General features: G+C 38.5%; 1 long non-coding RNA gene across 2 annotated transcripts; it reads right to left on the reverse strand.

Moving 5' to 3' along the window:
* Positions 1-5,235: 5,235 nt before the first annotated feature.
* LOC148877730 (uncharacterized) lies at positions 5,236-23,845 on the reverse strand. Of its 2 annotated transcripts, XR_016098826.1 has the most exons (4): positions 23,247-23,845; positions 16,072-16,792; positions 6,044-6,206; positions 5,236-5,909 (listed from the first exon to the last, which is right to left on the reverse strand). It is a non-coding gene; the product is annotated as an uncharacterized LOC148877730 (long non-coding RNA). The 2 variants fall into 2 exon arrangements; XR_016098823.1 differs by lacking the exon at positions 23,247-23,845 and having other exon boundaries at positions 16,072-16,951.
* Positions 23,846-24,388: the final 543 nt, after the last annotated feature.

Raw genomic sequence — 24,388 nt, forward strand, 5'->3', positions numbered from 1 at the left:
CAACAAAAAATGACTGATAGGAGGTTCACAGGTGGGCTTTCGTCTTTCGCTGGGTGATTTATTATTATATATTAAAAAATTCCTTGTGACAACATACAGGAAGTGTGCTCTTGTCGCCTGCGTTCACTCGTGACCAGGGATGATTTCTCTTGTCGCCAGCGTTTGTTAACATTTAGTATGTAGGAATGTTGAGTGATTTGTCCAATTGTCCCCACAACCTTCTAACTTAGACCATAAGTTAACATGATCAAATGAGAGAATTTAGTCGGATAATTTGTCCAACTGGGTTGGAGCGAATAAGGCAACCCCCTCCCCTCTTGTGTTGCAGAAATTTATCAACCAATTATTTAGTCGAAACTTAAGGTCGTGTTTAAATGTGATGGAAAAACCTATCATATAAAAGTTAGTGAATGGAAAAATCCATCGTATAAAAGTCTATTAATTAAAAACTATTAGACCGTTGGGAATTTTAAAGTAATGCAAGTTAACATGATCGAACTGAGTTGGAATGAATAAGACAAACCCCTCCCCCCCCCCCCTTCTTGTATTGCAGAAATTTATCAACCAATATGAATATTGGATTATTTAGTTGAAACTTAAGGCCGTGTTTAAATGTGATGGAAAAACCCATCATATAAAAGTCAGTCAATGGAAAATCCATCGTATAAAAGTCTATTAATTTAAAACTGTTGGACCATTGGGAATTTTAAATTGAGAGTGAATGTAAAAATACATCAATTTAATCAATGTATCATTTACATCGATTACCGATGTAAAATTCAACCAAAAAAACATGATTACATTGGTTTTCGATGTAACTTTTACATGGAAAACAATCAATTGCAAAAGTAGACTGAGTGTAAAGTTTTACAACACCAGTCTACTTTTACACAAAAAAACAAACGGTTGAGTGTTATGTCAATCCACATTTACATCTCAATTAAACACAGCCTAAAAGAAAAAAAAAATCAAGACACGTGATATAGATCTAAATCCTATATAATGGGTCGGTTCGGTTCAATGTGGTTATGCTAAATCTTCCTAACATATTGAGAATGCTACTTGGACCAAGAGGCTCAGGTTATACAAGGCCCAACCAAATGCAACGCATGTTTAGATCAAGAAATTTTTAGACCCAAGCACAATTCTGATATTGAGAATCCAATACCAATCCATGCAAAAGCTCGAGCTGAGTCAAGTTGAGCTTGGGTTGGGCCCACCCAAATTGCAGACTAAATATGTATCGAGTAGGAGAGTACCTCCACCAAAAGCAGCATGACCTTCTCTAGAGGGGTAGCCGCTCAGCCCGACTTTGGACCGGCCTGGCACGACCCAAGATGATGGCACGCGGGCCATGCCAAGCCCCACACGATTGTGTGGGTTGTGTTGGGCTTGGGGTTTTAGGTCCGTGGGCCACTCTGGCACGGCACAACTGAGTAGGCCATGTCACATGTGGCCTTCATGTCAGCATGGCCCAGCCCATGGCACGGCCCATATATTATATATTATATATAGTATATAATATATTAATAAAATAAACAATTGTGTTCAATTTTATTATATTAATTTATTTAATTATTGTATATATAAGCAATTGTATACATCAAAATTCATATAAAACTAAAATTTTAATTTTTTTTCAAATTTTTTAAATAAATAGCTTTGGCCCAACCACGGCCCAGCTTGGCCCATGGACCAGCCTGGACTGTGGCACAACACGGGCTTGAGCCTTGGGCTGTGCTGGGCCGACCCCCCAAGTTATCCCAAGGCAGGGCAGCATGACCCAAGATGACCCACGGGCCATGCTGTGGCAGCCTAGCCCGACCTGATTTACACCTCTAACCTTGTCTTTAACCTTTCAAGGAAGGAACTAATGTTAATTTTTTCCCAAAGCTATCAGTCTAATAAACCCATTTTGGTAAGGTAATATTTTTATCTGCCGGTGCATTTAAGGGGGCATTCTACAATATGAATGTTTTTGTTTTTACTTGCTTTTGAAAGAGTCACATCAATAAAAAACATGTTCTTGAACTCTATTTTCTGTTTTTAAAAGGAAAAACAAGTTGGTTTTGTTTAAAAAATAGTACATATTTTTTGAACCAACAAAAGTATTGGTTTTTAAAATAAAAACAATTTTTTAGTATAAAAATTATATGATTTATTATGGAGCATGAAGTTGAATAATCAGATGAAAACATGTTTTTGAAACTAAATTCAAGAACATGTTTTTGGTATCAGTTTTGAGAACAAAAAACAAACACACAACCAAGAACATGTTTTTGTGTTTTTGTTTTGAGAAACAATATGTTTTCAAACTAAATGGTTTTGATTAATTTTTAGAAAAAAAAAATTCAAGTTGTAAAACACCCCCTAAATAATTAGCCACATCAGCATTCTATCATAAATAGGCAAAAATTATATTTGATCATGTCTACTCATGCACCAACACAAGTCTCTATAGGAGTGTTGCCAAATTTATGGTTTTGTTGGGTCAACTATGAATTCATAGGGGGAAGGGGGGGTTGGATGAAGCTCTTTTGGTATTGTATCTTTCCAACAATATAGATTTTCCCAAATTTTCAAAATGAGAAACAACTACCACGTCAGCAAAATCGTATTGTTTTTTTTTTCCACTAGATATTCTTTTTGTTAAAATGACAGTCATTTTTATTTTAGAAACAAAATCATAAATACGTTAAAAATTTGTCTGAGGGGCTTATGTTTCTATAATTTATCTACAATCAAGGTTTTAAAAGGCTTAAGGCATAGTTGAGGCATAATGGCCCAAAAAGGTGAGGCGTAAGCCTCAAAGTTTAAGAAAAAATTAATTAAAGTTTATAAATTGATAAAAATAACATATAATATACTAAATTAAAATGATAGAAGGTACACATTTATAAACTAGAGGTTTATAAGCAACAAACTTTGGCATTTAAGCATTAAATAAAATAATAGCTAATCAACTAACAATTATAAACATTTTATATTGCATGTAAAAACTAATTTAAAAGAAAGGAAACTTCTTAGTTGATTTAATCTATGTAAATAATAATAATAATAATAATAATAATAATAATAATAATAATAATAATAATAATAATAATAATAATAATAATAATAATAATAATAATAGTAATAGTAATAGTAATAATAGTAATAATATAAATAATAATAATATTATTATTATTATATGTTATTATTATTATTAAGAAAAAATCAATTAGGAGAAGAAATGAGAAAAATAACAAACTTGGGACATCTAAGAACTTTATTAGTCCTTTTGACATTGAACTATCTTAAAACACTAAGAAAAACAAACATAATTTGATTTACCTTTTTGTTTGGTCCATAGTTATGGAAGTGTTTTTCGTATATGTTTTAAATTATAAAAATACATATTTTTTGCATTAAATCACTAATTAATTATTGATATTTGAGGCTTACACCTTTTTACACCTCACGCCTTGAGACTTGAGACTTACACCTCATTCAGACAAAGGCTTAAATCACATATTGAGGCAAGATTTGTGTGCCTTGCCTCAAGGCGTACGCCAAGGTTCAAAGCATCAATATGATACGCCCCGTATCGAGCAAATCATATCTTATCTTTTGGTCTCGATACACCTATTTATAAACTAGAAGTTTATAAGCAATAAACTTTGGCATTTAAGCATTAAATATTATAATAGCTAATCAACTAACAATTATAAACATTTTATATTGCATGTAAAAACTAATTTAGAAGAAAGGAAACTTCTTAGTTGATTTGATCTATGTAAATAATAATAATTTATTATTATTATTACCATTATTATTATTATTATTATTATTATTATTATTATTATTATTATTAAGAAAAAATCAATTAGGAGAACAAATGAGAAAAATAACAAACTTGGGACATCTAAGAACTTGATTAGTCCTTTTTACATTGAACTATCTTAAAACACTAAGAAAAACAAACATAATTTGATTTACCTTTTTGTTTGGTCCATAATTATGGAAGTGTTTTTCCTATATGTTTTAAATTATAAAAATACATATTTTTTGCATTAAATCACTAATTAATTATTGATATTTGAGGCTTACACCTTTTTATACCTCACACCTTGAGACTTGAGACTTATGCCTCATTCCGACAAAGGCTTAGGTCACATATTGAGGCAAAATCTATGTGTCTTGCCTCAAGGTGTACGCCAAGGTTCAAAGCATCGATATGATACGCCTTGTATCAAGCATATCGTATTGTATCTTTTGGTCTCGATACATCTATTTACAGGTGTTTCGGAATCCTCATTTACTTCAATAAAAAACATCTTCAAAAATCAAAATTTGAAAAAACTAAAAATACACATTGAACAGTGATTTTTTAGTACCAATACGCTCTTACTGATACATAGGGGCATATCGATACTTTGAACCTTGGCGTACGCCTCACACCTCAAGGCCTAATCCTTTTAATACAATGTCTACAATTGAGAAGAAGGGATGGTTTGGTCACCTCATTTAGAAGGAATTTAAATGATTAGGAGGTAGGATCCAAGATCCCAGATGGAGTTGTTACATATACCATACAACACATGGTAGATGTTGACCAATTTTATAGAAGAATCTAGGGGTGGGGGAAAATCAGACCATTTCTCAATAAGATCTTTCTCCAATTTTCTAGGCAAACCAGATGATCAGACAGTTCCTGACTTCTTGTAAATATTATATGGAGCAAGAGTATTCCTTCAAAAATGGCTTTCTTTATAGGGACTACATATCTAAACAGAATAGTTACAACTTACAAGACATAATCTGATGATGAAGAGTAAGGCAGTGGATTCCCCTAATTGTGTACTGTGTAATAACCACTTGGAATCTGTAAATGATTTATTTTTACACTGAATGGGCATGGTCCAAAATCTTAGGACCGTTCACCAAGCAGATGCCTGCCCAAAAGGGGGAGGCTAGCATGGAACATTGTTCCACCAGTGATATTTTGGTGTATTTGGCAAGAGAGAAACGACATGATTTTCAAGAACAAGGAATACTCTTTAGATTCAGTACTCCAAAAGAAAAAAATTGAACATTTTTTCTTGGTTATCTATCCTGATTATCTATGGATTGTTCAAGGAAAGAGGATACCATACCCTTTTTTACATAAGAATCTTTTTTTCTAAAGAAACAAAGTCTGAAATTATAGGGCTGCGTGGGCAACTGTTTGTTTTTTCCCAATGTACAACATCTTGTTATCAATGAAATTTATACTTTCCTTTTATAAATAAAAGCAGATAATCACTACGATGCCAAGCACAATTCTAAATTCCTAGTAACTCCCACCCACTCAAGAGGGTTATCCATATTCATTTGCTTTTACATTGCTTGGATGCACATTCTTACATTACTTGAAGCTCAGTTTATATACTGCATGGTTTTGTTAAAGCACAGTTCTCTCTGTCAAGTGTTAGTTGTTGTTGCCCCCACATTGCACAATGCTCAGTATCTGTACCGTTTCCGGACAGTATCCCCAATGCATGATATTTATCCACATCCAAGCCTCCATGTCCACTGAGGATGCGACCAAGACACATCTTTCTGTAGCTTGGCAACATTTATAACTTTGTGCTAATGATCCCAAGGCTTGAAGTCTGTTCTCATAACCAAAATGGACAGTTTTTAAGTAATACTATTTAAGGTATGAATGGAGGTTTCCTACTATGGGAAGCAAAGGCCAAAATCAGGAAAGATACCCCTGTTACAGAAACAACAAAGTCTACCTAAATGGTATATACATAGTGCTGATAATACATGGTTATGGAGGCCATGAATGTGTTGCTCATGGTCTCAGTAAGTCTGAATCAAGTATATTGTATTCCAGATACCTTGTCAGGATGCAATTATGCAAAAAAAGGCTAATAGCCCACCTGAAATGGAAGTGTCAACAAAGTCAGTAGCAACTCAACAACATATATGACAAGAGGGGAATGTAGGAAGGGCATCTTATCAATGTCTAAAAATAGAAAGACTGAAACTAATCCTTGTATGAAGCTACCATTACCAGAAAATAGTGAATTGGGCAATGTCAGCTAATTCTAAAAATATACAAAGGGCAAGAAGATCTAAGCCGGTGGCAGGGGTCATCGGTAGGTTGGGCATTCCATCTTTATATCCATCCACCTTTGCAAACAACGTGAATGGAAGAAATGGTCACATGGTGTCACCTGTATGAAGATTTCCCTATTTAATTAGGTCAAGATCTCCAACAAAAATGTACTCCAGATAAAAAGATAAGAAATTATTAATCATATAACATGGAATATTCATAGGGGTATCCATGAAATTACCATGCAATCATTTGTTCCTTGTGTAAGATCAATGGAAGTCATGCAAATAAAACAATCAGTAGCATGACTAATATCTTGCTCAAGCCTTCTAAAATAGCTATATTTCTTAGGTAGGATCTACCAAACACCATCAAAGTCAGTAATTCTTAATGGTCGAATTAAGTTTTCCATAGATAGAGGCAACATGGAGTCATGACAGCAGTTCATTAGAGACCATAGTTCTACTTTCAATTGAGACTTATTGCATGTTATCATTTGCTAGTAAGTCTAGTATAGCTAGAGAAAGTTGTGCAACTGTTACAAGTGTGTCTTCAGAAAAGGACTTAGAATTTTTATATTCAACCTCTGCTTTTATCATATAACTAATCATAAAGCCTATTTCTAATGAATTAAGTAAAACATGCATTGCATTCTAAGACACAGGACTAATCAGTGCTTGAGTAATGAAGGCTCATGATATGAGAACAACAAACTCAAATTCTTTGTAGTCCCTAGGGGACTCATTACCTCCATGGATGGTAAGCAGGTTAATCAGAGGCCAGTTGTTTTCAAGTGCAATGGTTTCACTACATACAGTGGAGAACAAGAGGTAGGTCCCTGCAAAACTAAGCAGATAAGATAAAAGACAATAACATTTACACTGAAACAATGGTTTTAGGCCCTTTTTGTGAATTTACAAACTAGTTTTCAAATTGAATTTCATATGAAACGGGATTTTCATGGCCAACCTCAAATAATTTGGGATAAGGGGTAAAGTGATGTGGAGGACAACAAGAGCTGCCATCCTTTGGTCTTTATGGGAGGAAAGGAATAACAGAATTTTCCAAGGGGTACAAAGATCAACAGAACAACTCATTGACTGCATAGCCATTAAAGTTATACACTACCTGAAAGTTATTGACTTGTTCAAAGACTTTTCAGTGGATGATATACTAAGGGCTTGGTCAGCAGTGGCAAATTCTTCAACTAGACAGTCTGTGTTTCAGCCTTATTGGACACCTTCAGCACAACAAAGGGTGGGGGTTCGAAAGGGACTGTTTTTCAGTCCACTTTTCTCACACTTTCGTTCCAAATCTGATGTTCAATTACATGGATTAATTTGGCCCACCTGTAAAGCCCAGTTTTAAAAGGTTAAAACTGCAAAAGCCCACACTTGTGAGAAAAGCTGTATGGGCCGAACTGTTAACTACGATTCAGCCCATACACCTAGTAGACATTAATTGTTAATGTTATGGATTTCAAATGGGTCGTTTAATGGGCTTTATAGCAGTTGATTGATTAGATCAATTCCTCCTTTTTCATGTGATGATTGGATGTTTGATGTGCTGCGACCATGGGCCATAAGCACTTGGCCCATGATGATTTGTTAGTGGCTCTTGCGCACACCATGGCTGAATGCACATCATTGCCATGGTGTCCCTTAAGGTCATTGGATCACCCTTCCTTTCTTGGTGGGCCCCACAACCCTGAAAAGGGATGCGTACGGAACCCACAGACGATTAAGGTGCACCAGAAATCTAACTTTATGAAAGTCAATGGGAGCCACTTTGGTTTGACCTAAATTAGAACTGGGGCATAATTTTGTTCCCTCCAACAAATATGAATGCATGTGATAGGGAGATCCATATGATGGACTCTCTAGAAGCCTTCCATCATTAGCACAATGATGGGTCCATCAGTAATGAGGAAATGCACCATAAAATTGGGCTATCCATTTGCTGTTGGATCTATTAGAGTGTTCCATAAGATGATAGGGGCGTCATAGACCAATGTGGGAGGGGCTTCACCAGAAAATGGAAACTCTCTCACGGTACCTTGGCGTAACCTGAATATGATGGGTGTGCACTCACTAGACAGAAAGGTTTACCTGAAAACGGCTATGAACCTTGTATGATAGAGGCCAAAGGGAAACTCATCTAATGAGTAGATATGATCCGTCACAGAAAGGTGGTGGAGTTATGTAGCTAAAACAGTTGGCTTCACGCACCCCATGTGATTTCCATATTTCCATGGACATTCCGTCGTCTCCATCACTGAGAAAGGAGGGAAATCTCAGAGATGAATAAATGGGAATGAAACATAGATTAAAATCCATATCTATGTAGGTAACTTGAATCAAACTAAGGTTGTGGACTAATGATTTTGCTGTTTTATCAAAAAATGGCAAACGGTCAATTCGCAAAGCTTCTAGATGATAACAAGCTTAAGGGCCCAAACTATGCCGACTGGTACTGAAATCTTATGTTGGTCCTAACTTCTGAAAAGTTAGATAAGGTGGTGAAAAATCCTGCCCCGGAGCGTCCGGGTGATAGGGCTTCTGAGGCCCGTAGGAGGGACTACCAAGATTGGGAGGATAAGAACTCCCTAGCCCACTGCTTTGTCATTGCCTCACTAGACAACTCAATACAGAGGCAGTTTAATCAGATCGAACTAGCCAAGGACATATTGGACAGTCTAAAGACAATGTATGAAGAGCAGAACTGTTCTATTCGATAGAAGGTCCTGAAATTGTTCATGACCGCTTAGATGTCCAAGGGGCAGAAAGTTCATGACAATTATTTTTGGATGATGGGCTACATTAACAAACTCGAAGCCCTTGGATCTAGGATAGATCTTGGCACGCAAGTGGATGCCATCCTGAATTCTTTGCCCTCTTCCTTCAATGCGTTCACAATGAACTATAACATGAATAAGCTGAATGTCAGCATCCAGGAACTCAACAATATGTTGCAGAGGGCCGATGATCTACTAAAAAATGATGAGCCGGTGGTTATGCTTGTTGAAGCTAACAAATCAGGCAAGAAAAGAGAAAGGCAAAGAAGAAAGCTACCAAACCCAAGAAGCAGAAGAAGAACAAGGCATCTGATGTTTGTCACTTCCGCAAGCAGACCGGCCACTGGAAGAGGAACTATCCTACATACCTGGAATCTAAGAAAGGTAACGTCGAAACTTGTGTCATAGAAACTAATATATTAGTTACTTCTGTGTCCTGGTGTGTTGACTCTGGGGTTTCAACTCATGTGTGTAACTCACTGCAAGGGTTCAAAGTAAGTAGAAGATTAAGTGAAGGCGAAGTGACACTGTTTTTGGAAACAACTGCAAGTGTTGCAGCTGCGGCAATAGGAACCGTAGAATTAGTTTTTAGAGAAGAAGTGCTTGTACTTAAAGATTATCTTTATGTATAGAACTTGAGAAGAAATTTGATTTCTGTTTCTAAATTGTGTGCTGATGGATATACTGTTTATTTTAGTAATATGAATACTGTTAAACAGAATAGCAAATTCATCGCGTGCGGAGAACTAGAGAACGGTCTCTATGTTCTACATCCTTCTCTAGAAACTAACTTAACCGAAACTACGTCGGTCGAAAATCCCAAGAAAAGAAATCGTGATACAGTAAATCCCACGTGCCTCTGGCATTACCGACTTGGCCACATCGGTGTTGACCGAATCATAAGACTGGTAAAGGGTGGTCCTTTGGATTTTCTAATTGTAGAAGATCTTCCCACTTGTGAGCCTTGCCTTCAAGGTAAGATGACTAAGCGGCCATTTGACAGTAAGCCTGAAAGATCTGCATGCACACTTAACCTAATATATACTGATGCATGTGGTCCCCTGAGTGTTAGGACACGAAATCAACACGTGTATTTCATCACCTTTACAGATGATTTTTCACGATATGGTTACGTGTACCTAATGAGACACAAGTCTGAGTCATTTGAAAAGTTCAAAGAATTTAGACGGGAAGTCGAGAAACAGTTAGGGTAAGACCCTTCGATTAGATCAAGGTGGTGAGTATCTCTCTGACAAATTCAGGGACTACTTAAAGGTCAACGAGATAGTGTCACAATTAGCTCCTCCTGCCACACCTCAACTCAACGGTGTTTCAGAGAGGAGGAATAGGACCTTGTTGGACATGGTCCGGTCACTTCTCGTCCACTCAGAATTACCCACATCCTTTTGGGGATATGCATTAGAGACTACTGTCTATATACTGAATAGGGTTCCAACCAATCGGTTCCAAAGACTCCATATGAACTGTGGACCGGAAGGAAACCAAGTGTGAGACACTTGAAGGTTTGGGGTTGTTCTACACACGTTAAAAGAACAAGTGCAGACAAGTTGGAATCCAAAACCAGTCATTGCCTATTTATAGGTTACCCAAAAGATTTAGTGGGTTATCTATTCTATGACCCGAGTGAGTAGAAAGTGTTCTGCAGTTGAAATGCCCAATTCTTAGAAACCGATTACATCCTGGACACCCATCGTCAAGAAATAGTTCTTGATGAGGAGAGCTCAGGTGCAGTGGGAGATGTCCCATAGGCTCCAGGTAGCGACCAACCTAGAAGATCCACTCGGGTATCCAGGCCACCAGTCCAATATGGTTATGACCAGGATAGTTACCTGGTGGAAGCCTTGACTAGTGAAGAAGATCCCGTAACTTACGTGGAAGCTATGTTAGGCATAGATTCCCAGAAATGGGTGGAGGCCATGAGAGCTGAGGTGGAAACAATGGAAACCAATAGAGTCTGGACTCTAGTAGATCCGCCCTCTGGGGTAAAAGCAATTGGTTGCAAATGGATCTACAAGAGGAAGAAGGGCCCCGATGGTAGGATTGGGATCTACAAAGCTCGTTTGGTGGCGAAAGGGTATACTCAGAAAGAATGTATCGATTATGAGGAAACATTTTCGCTCGTGGCCATGCTCAAATCCATTAGGATCCTGCTAGCTGTAGCAGCATACCATGACTACGAGATTTGGCAGATGGATGTCAAAACCGCGTTCCTAAATGGAGATCTTAATGAAGATATCTACATGCAGTAGCCGCAATGCTTCATTGCTGCTGGTCAGGAACACATGGTACGTAAACTTAATAGATCCATATATGGACTTAAGCAGGCTTCTAGGAGTTAGAACATCCATTTTGATTCCGCTGTCAAAATGTTTGACTTTGTGCAGAATCCGGATGAGCCCTGTGTTTACAGAAAATCCAGTGGGGATAAGATCACCCTTTTGGTGTTGTACGTGGACGATATGGCTATCACAGCAGTTCTCCATGAAAGATCTTGGAGAAGCTTCATATATACTGGGTCTTCGACTCTATAGAGATAGATCGAAGCGGATAATTGGATTATCCCAGGCTGCTTACATTGACAAAATTGTCAAAAGATACAGCATGAAAAACTCCAAGAAAGGAAATGTTCCTTTCAGGCATGGAGTCACTCTCTCCAAAAAGATGTCTCCCAAGACTTCTGAGGAGATTGAGGGCATGAGAGACGTTCCTTATGCCTCAGCCGTAGGGAGCATCATGTATGCCATGCTGTGCACTCACCTGGACATAGCTCAGGCGGTGAGTGTGGTAAGCAGATTCCAGGCCAACCCAGGGTAGGAGCATTGGACTGCTGTGAAGAACATACTTAAATACCTTCGAAGGACAAAAGAGTTTTATTTGGTATTCGATGGTAGTTCACTACAAGTTCTAGGGTATACTGATGCCGATTTATAGTCAGATCTAGATGATAGAAAGTCTATATCTGGGTATGTTTTCATGATAGGATCGTGTGTTGTTTGCTGGAAAAACAGCAAACAGGGGTCCACTGCAGACTCCACAACCGAGGTTGAGTACATTATCACAAGTGAAGCTGCCAAGGAAGCCGTGTGGATGAAGAAATTCATACACAAATTAGGAGTGATTCCGTCCAGCACATCACCCATCCCGTTGTTGTGTGACAACAATGGAGCGATCGCCCAGGCTAAAGAGCCTCGGGCTCACTCGAAGTCAAAGCACATCGAGAGGAAGTACCATGTACTGCGGGAGATCATTGGTAGAGGGGACGTCCTAATTCAGAATGTAGCATCAGCGGATAATGTGGCAGACCCATTGACTAAGTCACTGACACAAAAGGTGTTTGAGAAACACATGGAAAGTATGGGATTCCGGCTTGTACCAGATTAGACCTAAGTGCAAGTGGGAGCTGTTAGACAGTTTTGTATGCCCTTAGCTTCAATCCAAATTTGATGTACTGTTGACATTTAGTGTAAATAAATAAAGTACATGTTTGATTCATGTTTTTTGGTATATTTCTGTGTAAGACCCTAAAACTGGACACTTATAGAGACTCGTGTTAGTTTTAAATGTTCACAGTCATTGGATAAATCTGGGGAGATTTATCCTGCCAAGGCTGATACTGATGTGACACCAAGTGTTGGGATGACTTGTCTCGGCCATCAGGGTAAAACCCAAGGCACATGCAGTATGGGATTGCTTGAATCCTTGAACCGGACTAGATTTTCAGTATTTCCCTAGACCTTGGAGACAGATGGGCAAAACTGAAAAGTTACACCTGACCCCTGGACTCGATTATGACACTTCATTAGGTGTTGGATCGGGCTGTCTTTGATATGTCAATCAGTGAGATCCTTAGCGGGGGTCAAAACCTAGACATGTTGGGACAGTTTGAGAATTCATCTGAGTGAGTGATCATAGTGATAGGATCATCCCCTTTGTCGGATAATGGTAATGATCGGGAATGCACTTTCTCTTATGGAAACCAAACTGCCGGCAGTTGATTTCAATCGTTGGAATTTTGTTTTGCAAAATTAATATATATATATATATATGTATATGTATGGTTTTAAAAGATTTGCAAAAAGGTTTTAATTCCCGGGATCCATGTGAGTAGAGAGTGCGACACTATTCCTTAGAGCCGAGGGAGAGGTCTTCTCTTGTCAGGTAGTGCTTGATCATTAAGGGCTAAGAGGTTAAGTGTAAGACCATTTAGGATAATACCTGATGGGCTAATCTTGCACCTGCCCACAATCCCTGGGTTTTTATAAGATGGCTTGGCCTAGGGACCACTTAATGTAAGTGTTGGGCCCATAGGGTCTATGTGATGGGGGTTCAAGGGGTCACTGAGTTTTTTAGTGAATTCGGCTGGGCCTTGTAATAAAGGTTGGGCCGAACCCATGTGGCTAGTGTGTAGATCAATGCTTGGGTCCCACGCCATATAAAGAAGCCCAACTGGGCAGCATATTAGAAACTGGTTAAACATTGAACACTTAATAGGCCAAAAGCCCATTACGAGTTTGGCTGATATGATCACCCATCTAAGGGGCGAATCTGAGATTGATGTTAGTAAAAAGATTGGACTCTTGACCTTATCCACTCTGGGAGACCAAATTCAAATTAGATTTGAATCTGGTAACCTCCTGACAAGATCAGGAGTAAACTAACTTAATCTGCAGATACAATTAAGATTATCCCCTATCTAAATATTGATTTGGATTGGGATAACTTCTAATTAGGAGGATTTCTTAATCAAGAAGAAAGGAGGAGAAAACAATTCGAATATACCAGATTTCGAACAAGAAGTTTTTTGATCAGTGAGAAGAAAGACTTCTGCATACAGAGATTAGATCTCAAAAACTCCAGAGAGAAAAAAGGTTGTTCAGCCATCTTCGTCCCAAGAGTTCTCCTTTACCTGCCGCCAACCCCTCTTGCAAGATTCGATCTTTGTGGAAGAAAGAAATCAAGAAATCAGTTCTTGACATCAGTCTTGCAGAAAATACTAAAAATGATTCAGTGTTCAGAGTTTCCAGTGGGTTCTTGCGAAGGATCCAGTATGTAGGACACACCCTGCTGGTTCCGTTCCATCCACAGCTGTGTCATCTTCAGCAAGAGCGGATCTTGGTATCTTCTTTGGAAGTGAACACCAACTTTGGGAGATATTGTTTCTCCGAATCAGGTATAATCATTCCTGTTCCCTTTTGGTTCAGATTTGGTTTGATTATTGTTCGAGTATAATCCTTGAATATTGTATTCTAAATCTAGGGAATATGATTCCCAGTTGGGAGAAGGTAGGAAAATTTTTGAAATTTGTCCACCCATTCTGCACCTTTTATGGCGTCCATTAGATGGATCCTACCATTCTTTCAGGGTTCAGCCCAGCCTCTATTACAAGGCCTGGCTGAATTCACTGAAAAGATAGTGAACCCCTTGAAGCCCATCACATAGGCTCCTAATGGGCCCAACACTTACACTAAGTGGTCCCTAGGCCAAGCCACCTTATAAAAACCTAGGGACTGTGGGCAAATGCAAGATTATCCAATCAGGTATTACCCTCAATGATCTTACACTTAACCTCTCAACACATAATGATCATACACTGCCTAATAAGAGAGGACCTCTCCATCGGCTGCAAGGAACAATGTTGCACTCTCTACTCACATGGATCCCAGGAATTAAAACATTTTGCAAACAATTTGAAACCATAATATATATATTTATATCTGCATAAAATATATTTTGCAAAACAAATTTCAACGATTGAAATCGACTGTCGGCAGTCTTGGTTTCCATCAGAGAGAGTGCATCCCCGATCATTACCTTTGTCTGACAAAGGAGCTGATCCTGTCACTATGATCACCCACTCAGATGAATTCTCGGACTGTCCCAACATACTTAGGTTTTGACTCCCGCTAAGGATCTCACTGATTGGCATATCAAAAACAGCCCAATCCAACACCTAGTGTAGTATCATAATCGAGTCTAGGGGTCAGGTGTAACATTCCAGTTTTGCCCATTAATCACCAAAGCCTAGGGCAATACTAGAAATATGGTCCGATTTAGGGTTTCAAGTAAACCTACACTGCATGTACCTCGGGTTTCACCCTGGCAGCTGAGACAGGCCACCTCAACACTTGGCAGTACATCAGTGTCGGCCTTAGCAGGATAAATCTCCCCAGACTTATCCAACGGCTATGAACATTTCTAAACTAACACGAGTCTCATTAAATATCTAATTTATGGGTATTACACAGAAACACACCACAATAACATGAACCAAATATGTACTTTATTCATTTACAATAAATATCATAATGTATATCAATCTGATTGGAGCTAAGGGCATAGATTAAATTTGGGTATATGTAGGTCAGGATGACACAAGTTTGGGTACATTAAATTTGTTAAACCAACCAAATTCTTATCCCTTCTCTTGATGAATTCTGGTGGATTGCATGCATATCCAATTAGTTTGTACACCCAACATAAACTTGTAACTATATTCTTGAAGAAACTGCAATCACAAGTTGATAAACTTGTATATATAGAATGTCTAACCTAGCACATCCTTACATTATGCATTAGAGCATTTCAGTATGTTATCACATTATGTGTTCTAAACACTTGTGTTGCAAGTTCAACATTGCTTTCTATTGTTGCCGAGGGTTCGTCTATTTGATATGAACAATAAAATATCTAAATTACCAAATAGGGATTGTTTATCACTTGTCAAAAAAAAAAAAAAAAAAGAAAACAAAAAGAAATGTAATTGGGTCCAACATTGCACAGGCAACTGCTTTTCAGCATAAATACTTACGCATATCAGATTTTAAGTTAATTACCAAAAAAAAAATCAGATTTTAAGTGCAGAAACTCAATCAGGTACTACTGAGAACCAAATGCTCGGATGATACTTTCAAAACCCTAAGTTCCGAGCTTCAAAACCAAACACAGAGGTCTCCTCATAAAAGAATGCCAACTACTCTTCTTCAAATGAGGTCAACCTTGAACAGTTGTATTCCTAAATTGTAGTACTTGTCACAAGAAGTGGAATTGCAGTCAATAAACAAAAGTAACATTTTTGAAATTCAAGAATGCATGGCGATATCTTTTGTTCCCAATTTGGAAAAAAATATATGCAAGAAAACCAAACAATCAAAACTTATTAAAAACTGACCTCATCAACCCAAGACCGAGCCCTCTCCCTTAGAGGCCTGAGAGCCGTTACCAGCCGGAAACAAGCTAAAACTACGCATAGACCAGCAATCGCATCCCATAAAGAGAACCTTCTCTTTCTCACCAGTGGCATGTAATCTGAATTTGCCTTCCAGGTCAAACCCAAAACGCAGTTCAAACTCGAATTTCAACAAAACGTCTCTGTTTCGGCTGATGTCGAATACTTGAAGGAAACAAACCGAAACCCATCAGAGAGATTGAAGAAGCCGGTTGCTTCAAGTAGATTCAACTTCCCGAACTAACAACCGATGTGATGTGACAGGATCGATAGAAAGGGTAGCTCAACGAACCATTGAACCAACGGCAACGCCACCCACAAGGCCACAGCACACATCCAGCGATCATCAATGGAGGCGAGAGAAAGTAAATTAAAATAATAAAAACACCCTTTTCTTCTTTTTCTCGTTGTGGTTAAATGAATTCTCAAATGGGTTTCTTCTTCGTCTTTCTGTCTGGCTTTTGCAGTAGTGGTTGTTGAGGCCTTGTAGATAAAATGGCGGTCAGAGCCTCGGAGGCTTGTAGCAGAGCACACAGCCCATTCCTTTTTTACTATTTCTCCTTTACAATATAAAATTTCTGTTTCTTTCGGGGCTTGGGTCGGATTCTTTGCCCCGAGATTGGCTTTTGGCAGGAAATGTTTGCTGAGAAAGCGAGAAGTGGAGCTGGGCAACAGGGCAAGAGACAAAGGAAGAGACCCGGATTAGGGGTTTGAACAGGTTGGTAGGATCTGGGTACGCATCGGTGTTCGATCCTATCACGTGCAGGCCCGTGTCCGATAAGGATGTCCCGACACGGGCTCACCAAAATGATCGGAAATAGGGCTGTCAACCAAAGTCTGACAACTTTTTTTTTTTTTTACAAATAAAATCACATTATATTAACAAAAAGATCACCTTACAAAGTTCTGAACATATATAGTAGGAGGATAATCAGGTAACAAAAGCTGTTCCCGTGTAACATGTTTACTCCATTTTGTTAATTGATGTACAAAAACATTATATCTCCTATTAATATATAATAATTGAAAAGAACTAACAATCCTAATGGTCAGAGAAATAATGGGATGAGAAGGGATGAGATGAGAAAGGATAGGATGAGAAAAGAATATATTTTTTTTCATTTTTGACACCCTGTGTTTGTTTGCTGAGAGCCTATCTTATATAATATGTTTTTCAATATTTGGCTGATGAGAAAATTGTTAGACAGTTTTGTATGCCCTTAGCTTCAATCAAAATGATGTACTTTATGAATTTATTATAAATGAATAAAAGTGCATATTTGATTCATGTTCCCTTGGTATGTTTCTGTGTAATACCCTTAAACTGGACACATAATGAGACTCGTGTTAGTTTAGAATGTTCACAGCCAGTGGGTCGGTCTGTGGAAACCTATCCTGACAAGGCTGACACTGTGGTGCCACCAAGTCGGTTGGGTGGCTTGTCTCAAATACCAGGGTGAGACCCTAGGCACACACAGTGTGGGATTAATTGAATCTTTGAACTGGACCAGATTTTCAGTATTGCCCTGGACCTTGGAGATTTTCAGTATTGCCCTGGACCTTGGAGATTGATGGGCAAAATTGGAAAGTTACACCCGACCCCTAGACTCGATTATAATACTGAACTTAGTGTCGGATTGGGTTGTCTTTGATGTACTAATCAGTGAGATCCTTAGCGGGGGTCAAAACCTGGGTATGTTGGGACAGTCTGAGAATTCATCTGAGTGGGTGATCATAGTGACAAGATCAGCCCCTTTGTCGGACAAAGGTAAAGATTGGGAATGCACTATCACTGATGGAAACCAAGACTTCCGGTAGCCGATTTCAATCGTTGAGATTTGTTTTGCAAAATATATTTTATACGAGATATAAAAATATATATATTATGGCTTCAAAATGTTTGCAAAACGAGATCCATACTTGAGATAGTGCAACATTGTTCCTTGCAGCTGAGGGAGAGGTCCTCTCTTGTCAGGCAGTGTATGATCATTATGGGCTGAGAGGTTAAGTGTAAGACCATTGAGGATAATACCTGATGGGCTAATCTTGCATCTGCCCACAGTCCCTAGGTGTTACAAGGTGGCTTGGCCCAGGGACCACTTAGAGTAAGTGTTGGGCCCATAGAGCCCATCTGATGGGTTTCAGGGGGTGCACTGTCCATAACAGTGTATTCGGCCAGGCCTTGTAACAAAGGCTAGGCTGAACCCATGTGGCTGATGTGTAGATCAATGTTTGGGTCCCACGCCATACAAAAAAGCCCAATTGGGCAGCAGTTTGGAAGGCTTAATGAATACATAACCCTAAATGGGCCTTAAGCCCATTTCAAACTGGGCTAATTTGATTAGTCTTTAAGGGGCAAATTCTGAGATAAGATCAGCTGATAGGATTGGGCCCACACCCTATCCACTCAGAGAGTCCAAGATCTAAATGAGATTTAGATTTGGAAACTTCCTAATTAGATTAGGAGTTGTCTAATCTAATCTACAGATAAGATAAGGATTATCCCTTATCTTAGAGGGACTTCTAATATAGATATGATTTGGGTTAGCAACTCCTAATGGGATTAGGAGTTGATCCCTTTAAGTTTATAAAAGGAAGAGGGGGTGGCAGCCTTTAGACATCAACACAACAGACAACCAACAGTCATGACTTCAGAGCTGAGATCACAGAAGAGAGAATTCTGCACCCTGCAAATTCTCTTTAGCCGCCTCCTTCTTACAGCCGCCGCCTATAGCAGTTCGATTTCCATTGCTTGGGAGAAATCAAGATTGGATCTTGATTCCAATCTTTTGGAGAAAAGATTGGTAGGAGTTGTATTCACAAGCCGTCCAGGTGATTTTTGGGAAGAATCAAGTTCTTAGGAAGGACACTGCTGATTCTGCTCCACCTTGCACTACGCCATTTTAAGTGGGAGTAGTTTTTGGTTTCTACCTTGGGCGTGAACACTTCCATTGAGAGATATTGTTTCTCTGTATCAAGTATTATCTCTCTCTCCTCTTTTTGGTTTAGATCTGTTTCAGTTCATGGTTCAAGAATGATCCTTGAAAATATGATTTTCTAAATAGGGAATTCGATTCCCAATTGAAGGGAAAGAAAAATTTTTGAAATTTGCCTCCTTTATTCTGCAATCTTGGGCGTCCATGTGATGGATTTCCTATCCCCTCAGTGGTATCAAAGCCATGGTTCAAATCTTGAACTATTCTGTTTCAGATCTGAACCTATGCAAATAGGGAGAAGGCGTTCTACCCAATTTGCACAGATATGGGTTTTGGGAAATTTGTTCCCAAAACAGATGGGCAAATAATCTGAAATTAATTTTAAATAAATCTGATTATTATTTAGAATAGTTCTTTATAATTTTCTTGATTTATGGGTTGTTCGTACAAGAGGAGATCGAAATTTTGGTTTGCGTAGGGAGAACTGCAGGATTTGTAGTTTATTGAATTTATTTATTACATTTGGTCTGTAAATAATTTTTTTTTTATTTTTAGACTCAATGTATAGGCATTCGATCTGATGTAATAATTAATAGAAATAAGATTTCTATTTATTTTTAATTTTGGATCGAAGATGGCGGTGCAGAGAAGGAGATATCGTAGATGGGAGATTCATTATCTGTGATTTGCAGTTTGAGAAACTGCAATCTGTGATCTAACCTTTGTTTTGCAGGATGGAGTGTGCGAACAACCCTGATTAACTGATTTCTGTTTTTCTTTTATCAGTTATTTAATTTCAGATTATTTTGAATTAAGGATTTAATTAAAAATCAAACCCTAGACCCATTCGAACCAAGATTGGTTCAAACTGTTTGGACCAATTCTAGGGTTTAATCAATGCTGAAAGTCAGCCCTAATTTTCCCACTTATGAGCCTAAGGATTGATATTTAATTAAATGGTTAATTCGGCCTAGCCTGTAAAGGCCCAATTTTAAATAGTTAAAACTGCAAAAGCCCATTTTAAAGGATAAAGCTATATGGGCCGAATTGGGTAACCCTAATTCAGCCCATATACCTAGATAATATTAATGGTTAATATTATGAAATTTTAAGGGTTCCAACGGGCCTTATAGATAATTAATTGTTTGGATCAATTTATCCCTGCATGAGATGTATGGATGTGTGATGTGTTGCGTACATGGGCCATAAGTGCTTGGCCCATGCTCATTCGACAGTGGCTCTTGCGCACACCATGGCTGAATGCACATCATTGCCATGGTGTCCCTTTTGGTCATTGGATGACCTCCCTCAGTGGTGGACCCCACACCTCATCAAGAGGTTACATGCGAAATCCTAGCCGATTTATGGCCCACTGAAATCTGGCTTTATGAAAGTCAGTAGGAGCCACTTTGGTTTGACCTAAATCAAACTAGGGTGTAATTGTTTGTTCCCTCCAGTTAATATGAGTGCAAGTTATAGGGAGATTCATATGATGAACTCTCTAAAGGCCTTCCATCATTAGCATGGGGATGGGTCCTTCAGTAATGAGGAAACGCACCAGAAAATGGGCTATCCATTTGCTGTTGGGCTTGTCTGATTGTTTCATAAGATGATAGGGGCGTCATAGACCGATGTGGGAGGGGCTTCACTAGAAATTGGAACTCTCTCACAGTACCTTGGCATTCACAAATATGATGGGTAAGCACTCACTGGATAGAAATGTTTACTTGAAAACGACTCTGAACCTTGTCTAACAGACGCCAAAGGGAAAACTCATATGATGAGTGGATATGATCCTTCACAGAAAGGTGGTGGGGTTATGCAGCTGAAACAGTTGGCTCCATGCACCTTATGTGATTTTCCACATAGCTTCAGAAAAGCTGATTGCCCACTAAGGATCTTTGATGTACCAATCAGTGAGATCCTTAGCAGGGGTCAAAACCTGGGTATGTTGGGACAATTTGAGAATTCATCTGAGTGGGTGATCATAGTGATAGGATCAGCCCCTTTGTCGGACAAAGGTAATGATCGGGGATGCACTCTCACTAATGGAAACCAACACTGCCGGTAGCCGATTTCAATCGTTGAAATTTGTTTTGCAAAATATATTTTATATGAGATATAAAAGTATATAATTTATGGTTTCGAAATGATTTGCAAAAGTTTTTAATTCCCGGGATCCATACTTGAGAGAGTGCAACATTGTTCCTTGCGACCGAGGGAGAGGTCCTCTCTTGTCGGGCAGTGTATGATCATTATGGGCTTAGAGGTTAAGTGTAAAACCATTGAGGATAATACTTGATAGGCTGATCTTGCATTTGCCCACAGTCCCTAGGTGTTACAAGGTGGCTTGGCCCAGGGACCACTTAGAGTAAGTGTTGGGCCCATAGATCCCATCTGATGGGTTTTAGGGGGTGCACTGTCCATAACAGTGTATTCGGCCAGGCCTTGTAACAAAGGCTAGGCTGAACCCATGTGGCTGATGTGTAGATCAATGTTTGGGTCCCATACCATACAAGGAAGCCCAACTGGGCAGCAGTTTGGAAGGCTTAATGAATACATAACCCTAAATGGGCCTTAAGCTCATTTCGAACTAGGCTAATTTGATTAGTCTTTAAGGGGCGAATTCTGAGATAAAATCAGCTGATAGGATTGGGCCCACACCCTATCCACTCAGAGAGTCCAAGATCTAAATGAGATTTAGATTTGGAAACTTCCTAATTAGATTAGGAGTTGTCTGATCTAATCTACAGATAAGATAAGGATTATCCCTTATCTTAGAGGGACTTCTAATATAGATATGATTTGGGTTAGCAACTCCTAATGGGATTAGGAGCTGATCCCTTTAAGTCTATAAAAGGAAGAGGGGGCGACAGCCTTTAGAAATCAACACAACAGACAACCAACAGTCTTGTCTTTAGAGCTGAGATCACAGAAGAGAGAATTCTGTACCCTGCAAATTCTCTTTAGCCGCCTCCTTCTTGCAGCCGCCGCGTATAGCAGTTCGATCTCCATTGCTTGGGAGAAATCAAGATTGGATCTTAATTCCAATCTTTTGGTTAAAAGATTGGTAGGAGTTGTATTCACAAGCCGTCCAGGTGATTTTTGGGAAGAATCAAGTTCTTAGGAAGGATACTGATGATTCTGCTCCACTTTGCACCGTGCCATTTTCAGTGGGAGCAGTTTTTGGTTTGTACCTTGGGCGTGAACACCTCCATTGAGAGATATTGTTTCTCTGTATCAGGTATTATCTCTCTCTCCTCCTTTTGGTTCAGATTTGGTTTAGTTCATGGTTCAATAATGATCTTTGAAAATATGATTTTCTAAATAGGGAATTCGATTCCCAGTTGAAGGGAAAGAAAAATTTTTAAAATTCATCCCTTTTATTCCACAATTTGGGTGTTTATGTGATGGATTTCCTATCCCCTCAGAAATTTTCAAGGATGCTTGGTTTTATTCCATTTTGATAAATCATACATTCTCCAACTCCACAATACTACCCTTATTTAAGGAGTGATATAGCATAGTAATAATTGAATTTTGCATGGTGTTTGTAAGAAAGATTTTAGAACTCTATTAAAGAGTGAATTTCTGTATTATGAATCAAATCTTTTAGCTTGGGGTTTCATTTATCAACATATATTGTATCTACCAAACTTTTTTGGGGATTATTTCCTATCTATAAAACACATGACTTATTTCTGTAGAAAGGGGGAAACTAACTTGCAAAGTGTTTCATGAATAGAGTGAAAGAAGATGTTTCACAGAGAGGTCTCTCTAATATATACATTTAATGATCAACATTTTTCTATTTTAGTAAAAGAAGAATGCCCAGAAAAAATTAACAAATAATAATATATTTGTAAATCAATATTTCAGCAAAAATCAAAAGGTAGGATCATGTAGGAAGGGTTTGTCACCTTCAAAGCTTGCAGAGGATACAAGGGTGAAGCAAGATCTGGAGTTGTTCTCACTGCCTCCGATCTTCACCCCAGCAACAAAACATATAAAAATAAAAAAAGTAAAAAGAATAATTGGGATCTGTTTTAACAAACCTTGAAGGGGGTTTGAACCCAAAAAAAGGCATAAACACCTTGGTGCGTTTTAACGGGAACATTTGAACCTAGAAGACATAAACATGTTAGATCTACAAGCACAAGCGTAGATCTATAAAACATTTACCTCTATACCGTCGGAAACAATGGCTTTTAGCTGACGAACGACCGTGTCTTCCTGACAGCATGAGGAGATCGATGATGCCAAAAATGTGAATAAGATAGTTGCCTTTATTCTATGGTCATGGATCTGGTCTTATCTTGGCTGGATATCATCGGGAATGTTGTCGGAGACTTGGTCGTTAAAGATGCAAGGAGATGGTGAGAGGACAACTGCAGAGCTTCAGTCGAAAGTCTCGACATTTTCTTCTCATAATTTTCTCTTCTCACTGGGGTTGCATCATTTCAGAGCAATTCCACATCCTTGATTTCAAGAACCAACATCCCACGATTTCCCATCCCATCTCAGCGAACAAACACGTGAAAATGAAAATCTAATGGGAATATTCCCATTTTCCCATCCCAATCACAGCATCCAAGCGTACCAGAAGGATGACCAGTGGAAGGAATATTGATTTTGAAGAGGTTGAACAACAATCTGAGAATCTGAGCAAATCAACGAATGAAATTTTTAAAAGTTGTCGGACCAAAATAATTCCTTGATAGATGGCAAAGAGTTCAGCTTCTGCTACTGATGGGCTATGGGGCGCTTGTGGGGTATGCTATGTGGGCAGTCGATCCAGATCAGGATTTTTAGTGACTCATTTATCTAGGAAAAAATAATACTCTCCTTATATTTGGGTAAAATATTTATCCATGTACGCCCAAAACTGCTAATACGTGATAGGACAATGTTGTCCTTTAATAATGTCAAATTGGTTATTGTATACCTTTGTCTCAGCTCAGGAATAAAAAAACACCAGCAAGTGCTTTTATCCGAGTTCACTTTGGTTGTTTTTTCAAAACAGTCTGTTTTGGGAGCCTTTTCACATGATACTTTAACTATTTCAAGTCCTTATTTGTCTTTTCAATTAAAAAATATTGAGTGTAAATACCTTTTCTGCCCACACTGACTATGATATATCATTCATAGCAGTATACCAAAACAGATCAAGCTGTTTTTTACAAACAGTCAAGTTTTTCCCACTTATCCAAATAAATTTCTTTTTTTTTAAGAAACACTTACCTGGATAAGTGTATTTAATCAAGTAAGTCACTTTCCAAAAAACAAAGGAAGCCTTTATAACGGTACCCCCCTTGCACTTAAAT

This window comes from Nelumbo lutea, chromosome 1 (genome assembly GCF_056320005.1).
Source record: "Nelumbo lutea isolate HS-2025 chromosome 1, American lotus-T2T, whole genome shotgun sequence".
NCBI lineage: Eukaryota > Viridiplantae > Streptophyta > Magnoliopsida > Proteales > Nelumbonaceae > Nelumbo > Nelumbo lutea.